Below are 7,169 nucleotides of genomic sequence, written 5' to 3' on the forward strand. Positions count from 1 at the left end.
GGGGAACGTTGGAGTCTGCAGTCACTGAAGCAAGGAAGCCTCATGTTCGCTTCCAGCTGCCTGGCTGCCGGCCGCCATCTTGGCCGACAGTTAATTTGCATAAGGATATGCTGATTAGCCAATGGGAAGGGTAGCGGTCGTACACCAATTACCATGTTTCTCTTTTATTAGTGTAGATGATACTAAACTATGCCAAACATTGCTAAGAATATTTTCTTTCCACTATAATGTATTAGAGCATCACTGTAATCACAAAATCACTGCTGAATATCTAAGTAGTTTGACATCTTTGATTAATATATTTTGTTTTAAACAGCATAGGATCCATTTGATACACAGAAACACACTGCAATCAGCATTTGATTGCAATTGCTATTTCCTGAAAACGGGTCTAAGAATGTTGCATACAGGACATACCAAGAGTCACATACTCTAACTACCACCCACAAATACACTACATCTTTTAACACCCAAAGACAGAAATTGTAAATAGAAATAGAATTCTGTGAATTTCACCTGCTTGATGTAGACAAATAAAAACAAAACAGAAGAAAAATATCTCCACTGAGAGAGAGAGAGAGAGAGAGAATCTGTGTAAGACAGAAAAGAATATATTCAAAAAACAATCATTAAGAAAAGCGACAAAGAAAACATATATTTATATACCATTTAGAATGACCCTTAATAAATACTGATTTTTGAAGATAAATGTTTTTTAATTTTACTTTAAAAATTTTAATATTATTTTTGAATAAATATTAGATTTATATGATTCTTACCAAAAAAGGTACAAAAGGATGTATAGGGAAAAACCAACCTCATTCTCACTAAGTCCCCAGCACCTCAGCTGTGAGTTTCTTACATATATTTCCAGAGGCAGGTATATACAGCACATGTAATCAAATTTGCTTAGTTTTCACCTTCTCTTCCCCTTTAAAACAAATGTTAACTTTTCTTTACTTGGCTTTATTCACTTAACAATGCATCTTAGAGCTTCTTTCATTAGCCATGATGTACAAATCATGTATGTTGAATCAATTTTAATGTGCATTTGTAACTTTGATATATATCACCAAATTGTTTTTCATAAGAATTATATAAATTTGTATTTTTTACATTTAATATTATTTTGTATTAGTTTTCTATGTACAGCATAGTGGTTAAACAATCATATAACTGCAAAGTATCTCCCCTGTTATTTCATGTACCCACCTGGCAACATTCATAGTTATGACAATAGATAAATATGTATTTTAAAACTAACAATGGCTCTGGTAGTTAGCATGGATTAGAGAAAAATGCTTTTACTTCAAATAAAGAAAACATATTTCAAAAGAGTCTGCAATGTGTGTGGTATACACACAGACAGGCAAAAGTGACTGCAGAGTTATATACAGGGTGGGGCAAAAGTAGGTTTACAGTTGTTTGTATGGAAAATAATACAACCATCGATAAATAATTGTACAAGAATAAACTCTGTGTTTTGAGTACTTACAACTATAAATCTACTTTTGCTGCCCCTATATTCATTAGCATGAATAATTGGTTAAAAAATCCATATTATATACTTGATAAAAATATTTCATTTCTATTCATCAACATTTAAATGCTTACATGCCTCATATTGTATACAGCTTACCTGGTTCATTAATGTATAGCTACATATGGATTTATACATGAATCAATGGGAGTATTAGACAAATTAGCTCCCACCTGTTGTTTTAGCATCTGTAGGGAACACGGTGCCACCCAAAGTTGTCTCCACCTTCTACAGAGCAACAAGGATCCACAGTTGCTCAAGAAAGCTTTGCCTCCCTCACAGCCATCATTCCAGGGCGGAATGCCTGAGGCCTGTTCTATGCGCAACTTTGTTCTAGCAGATAAATGCTGGTTTATTGTGTCTTTATTTTAAGAAAAATATGGCACATGATGAAAGATAAAATTTGAAACAAAATATCTTATGAATTAATCTCTGTGATCTTGACATTGAAAAATTGAGGACAAGGAATGAGGAGAAGAAATATGCCAAAATAACAAATAAATCATTATCACTAAGTTGAACACTTAAAATAAGCTCTACCTGGCACTGTCTTAGACCGAGACACCCAGATGTTCAAAGGATCAGGAGTAAACACCTGTAATTAATTATAAGGCAGTCATTAAAATTTCAGAAGAGATAATAAGGGATTTCTTTATGAAGAACAATATTGCTTGAAAAATGAACTGTAAATGTTTGCATAAATTGCTGTTTGGAAACAAACATTCTACTTGGGAATTGTTTCTAAAACAAAGATCCATAAAACGCTATGGACTGTAACTTGTGCAATCTCACATTTTCCTTCCACCCCTCCACCCCTCTGACTGTTCTGCAGATTTTTGACAACCCATAACACATACTTCATCATCATCTTGATGAGTCATTTTAATATGGGCAATTAAAACAAAAATAAGAGGAATGGTATTTATTTGCCTCCAATTGTAATTAATAATTTTATCTGGGTCATGATTAGCTTAGGTCAGAGGCTGGCACTAGTATTTCTAAAATTGGGTAGGGCTTTTGATCTGTGAAGAAACAAAAGAAATAAAGGAGGCCAAAATGAGGCAAATGCCTTGAATTTATGCAGCTCTCCTAAGGAGTTGAAAACTCTGCAATGGCTCATATCTTCCTTTCTATGACACATGGTACTTTCTCTTTAAAGAAACAACCTAGCATGGCCAGTGCTGCTCAGTGGTTAAGCATTGACCTGTGTACCAAGACATCATTGGTTCGATCGATTCCCAGTCAGGACGCTTGCAGGGTTTCGGGCTCAATCGCCAGTAGGGGACGTGCAGAAGGCAGCCGATTGATGTTGATGCTTTTCTTTCATAGACGTTTCTCTCCCTCTCCCTTCTTGTCACTCTAAATTCAATAAAAATATATTTTTTAAAAAGAGAAAAAGAAGCAGCCTAGTCATATGAATTTAATTTCGGAACTGGCCAGGGATCTTTATTTAAGTTATAACGTTCTTCTCATTATATTATAACTCTATGAGAATTAAAAAAGTATGAATTAATAAAGTGAGAAAGGATATTTAAAACCATATTAGTATCTTCTTTTGCATACAGTTTTTAGAGGTAAGTCAGAGAATTTATTATTTGTATGGTTATTTTCCAACAAGCTCTAGTGGAATGTATAAATAAGATTCCATATACTCAATCCTATATAATAAAAGCCTAATATGCTAAGTGTTCGGTCGTCTGGTGGTCTGTTCAACCAATCAAAGCATAATATGCTAATGATATGCTAAGGCTGCTAAACAGCTCGCTATGATGTGCACTGACCACCGGGGGCAGACACTCAACACAGTAGCTGCCCTCTGGTGGTCAGTGCACTCCCACAGGGGGAGCACCACTCAGCCAGAAGCCAGGCTCATGGCTGGTGAGTGCAGCAGTGGTGGCGGGAGCCTCTTCCACCTCCACGGCAGCGCTAAGGATGTCTGACTGCCGGCTTAGGCCCACGGGGAGCAGGGGGAGGGCTGACCTAAGCTGGCAGTCAGACATCCCCTGAGGGCTCCCCTGAGGTCTCCTGGACTGTGAGAGGGCACAGGCCAGGCTGAGGGACACCCCCCTCGCCACCCCAAGTGCATGAATTTTGTGCACGGGACCTTTAGTCTTGTTATATTATTATACACTATTGTAACATATTATAAAATTATTTGAGATGTACATTATATGTATTATATTGTTATAGTAATACTTTTTGTTAAGCTAGTTAGGGGATTGGGTGGGGCTATTCATGTGTAAAATCAAGAAGCAGTGGAGAAAACTCAGTAAAGTTTTTTCTCAAAACACTTTTCCATCAGGACTATACTAAGGCTGTCTATTCCCTTGTAATACTGATGGCCACTCCCGCTTTAGCAGAGACCATCTCCTTTTTCAGTGTAAAAATTCATTTCAGTTGCAGCTTATATTCAAGTTTTAGAAAATATAGGTATTGGGATGAGAAAGAGATACTTTTCAGGTACATGCTTTATACAGCCCCTAAATGCTATAGTCCTGTTTTCTTTAAAATATATTTTTTATTGATCTCAGAGAGGAAGGGAGAGGGAGAGAGAGACAGAAACATCAATGATGAGAGAGAACCATCGACCAGCTACCTCTTGCATGCCCCACACCGGGGAACCAGCCCACAACCTGGGGATGTGCTTTGACCAGGAATCGAACCATGACTTCCTTGGTTCATAGGCTGACGCTCAACCACTGAGCCATGCTGGCCAGGATGTATTCCTGTTTTTAATGACACCTTTCAAATATTTACCATGAACTGGGCAAAGAGCTTAAATTGATAAACCCATACTTAGCATAAATATATGTAGGTTCTATGAGGAACAATTAGTAATATTAATTTCAGTAATTTCCAGGGGGAAGAGGAGGCAGAGGGGGAAATATCAACATTGAATAAAATAATATGGAATTTTATTGTTGCCTTCATCTTTTGAAGTCTATCTCTGAATTTTAACAGGTTCACTTACTTCCAGGGGCTACAGGTGCCTGAATGTGGAGATTCAAGAGCCCCGTCAGCATTGAACCCATGCCTTCATCACACACAGTGTCTTCTGCTCTGAGTGCACCAGAAGCCATCTAACCAACATTACCAGTCATTCTGCTAAGAGATGCTTGTTTATACCTGTTGGCTGTCAGGCACAGCGCTATGTACTGGATGCACAGTGAGAACAAAACAGACCTGCTCCTGCCCTCATGGAGCTTACAAACATTTAAAAAGCACACACAGGAGTATGTATACAATTACCCATTTTGATGAGCACTATGAAGGGAAAATCTGGTGTGTGAGGAGAGAAACCGGGGGGGTGGGAGTCTTCTCAGGGTGAATTCTCAGAGAAGGCCTCTCCAAGAAAAATAAAAGAATTAGATATGAAACCCAAATGTGGGTGGACATCAGAATTCTTCCTTGTACAGTGTGTGTTTACCTATTTACACTAATATCTGCAAGTCAAAGCTAACCCTGAAAAGTTCTTCCTCACTTTGCACCTTTTCATATTTGTAGATCCCTTCTCCCACAGTGAAAAGACCTGGTTCCCCAAACCATTTTCACTCGCTTCCTACGGTACATACCACAAAGAGTTTTAAGAATCAATGTAGAACCCTTTTTACCAGGTGGAAGATTACATAGGAAGTGACTTTCATGAGTTCTTACTGACCCCTAGTGTTTTCTTTGTTGCATCTGCAGTTTTCAAAGCATCAGGTTTTCACAACCTCAACACTTGACATTCTGTGCCAGATGATTCTCTGTTGTAATGGGCTGTCCTGTGCATTAGTATATACAATCAGTATCCATGGCCTCTACCCACTGGATGTGAACAGCACAACTTCCTCCCTGAGTTGTCACCCTCAAAAATGTCTCAGACATTGCTAACAATGCTCCCTGGGGGACAAAATCTTATTGAACTATATGCTGGGTTAAGGCCTGAAAAGCCTCGTTAAAATAAAAATGTAGTATCTTGCAGCAGTAATCAATTAAGTTTTGAGGCAACAAGACCAGGGTTTAAAGCCATGGCAATCTGGAGACTTAGTTTGCCTCTCTAACGCTCTGCTTCTTCCCCAGTGAAAACCAAAAAACTAGCACCAGCTTTGGAAAGTTTTTGTAAGGATTAATTTGATGGCATATATAACACACTTGGTACAATCCCAGGCACATAGTAGAACCTCAATAATTGCTTTTGATGAAATTCTTTCAATTTACTTCTGGCAGAAAATAACTTGAATAACTGTCTGTTTTTGCCAAAGTGATTCTGACTTAAAATCTTCATGGAACCAGGAGTTCCTAATTTAAGAACCCTTTTAGATTCCACTAACGCAGTGGTTGGCAAACTCATTAGTCAACAGAGCCAAATATCAACAGTACAACGATTGAAATTTCTTTTGAGAGCCAATTTTTTTAAACTTAAACTATATAGGTAGGTACATTGTTATAAGCTTAATTAGGGTACTCCTAAGGCTTAGGAAGAGCCACACTCAAGGGGCCAAAGAGCCACATGTGGCTCGCAAGCCGCAGTTTGCCAACCATGGCACTAACGTGTTCTCCCATAAAGTGTTAACTGTCACTATCCTCACTCTAGATCAGTGGTTCTCAACCTTGGCTGCACATTAGAATCATGTGGGAATCTTTTTAAAATCCTGATTTCTGAGCCTCATCCTCCAGAAATTCTGTTTCTTTGTTACTAATGTTGTGGCCTCACCCCATAACAAAGAAACAGAATTTCCGGAGGATGAGGCTCAGAAATCAGGATTTTAAAGGATTCCCAGGTGATTCTAATGTGCAGCCAAGGTTGAGAACCACTGCTCTAGAGGAATACATTTTTTGGAGGGAGGGCAGGTGGCTCTCATACTAAACCACATCAGTTTTTATTTGATGCAAATTAAATACAAATAGCCCTGGCCAGTATGGCTCAGTTGGCTGGAGCGTTGTCCCATGCACCCAAAGGTTGTGGGATTGATTCCTGTTCAGGGCACATACCTAGTCGTTCAATCCCCAGTCAGTGCATACATGGGAGGCAAATGATTGGTGTTTCTCACATTGATGCTTCTCTCTCTCTCTCAAATCAATTAAACACACACACACACACACACACACACACACACACACACCAGATTTCCCTCAATATGTCTTAAGGCTACTTCACAGTGTGAAGATGATCCAGCTTTCTAAATTATTTTTCTGGAATGAGCCTGACCCCTAGAGGACAGGCATTGCATGCAAACCACCAAGAGCCAATGTCAGCTGCAGAGTATCAAGGTGGTCAGACAAGGACTGGGGATGGCCTGGTGTGATAGTAGGATCTTAATTCTGAACCAACTAGCTTGAGCACAATTTCATCTCCTTTATCTCAAATATATACATTTTAAAATTATTGACATAAATACATATAATAAACTGCACATGATTAAAATGAACCATTTGGTCAATTTGCTAGTTGTATCCATACCAGCACAATCAAAACCCATTTCCATCACCTTCTAAAGCTCCCTCATTCCCTTTTGTAATCCACTCTGCCTTCATCCCCATCCTCGGACAACCACTGATCTGCCATCTGTCACTGTACAATGAGTTTGCATTTTCTAGAATTTTTATAAATGGAATGACACATTGTGTAGTCTTTCGAGCCTGGCTT

At 38.6% G+C, this 7,169-nt stretch overlaps 1 long non-coding RNA gene across 1 annotated transcript in view; it reads left to right on the plus strand.

Moving 5' to 3' along the window:
• LOC106725290 overlaps positions 1–4,923 on the plus strand; it is a 7,595-nt gene extending 2,672 nt beyond the window's left edge. The window contains exon 2 of the long non-coding RNA XR_001361148.1: positions 4,502–4,923. This is a non-coding gene — a long non-coding RNA (uncharacterized LOC106725290). The remainder of the gene's footprint in view (positions 1–4,501) is intronic.
• The last annotated feature ends 2,246 nt before the right edge of the window (positions 4,924–7,169 follow it).

The sequence above is a fragment of the Myotis brandtii genome, unplaced genomic scaffold (assembly GCF_000412655.1).
Source record: "Myotis brandtii unplaced genomic scaffold, ASM41265v1 scaffold154, whole genome shotgun sequence".
NCBI classification, from domain to species: Eukaryota; Metazoa; Chordata; class Mammalia; order Chiroptera; family Vespertilionidae; genus Myotis; species Myotis brandtii.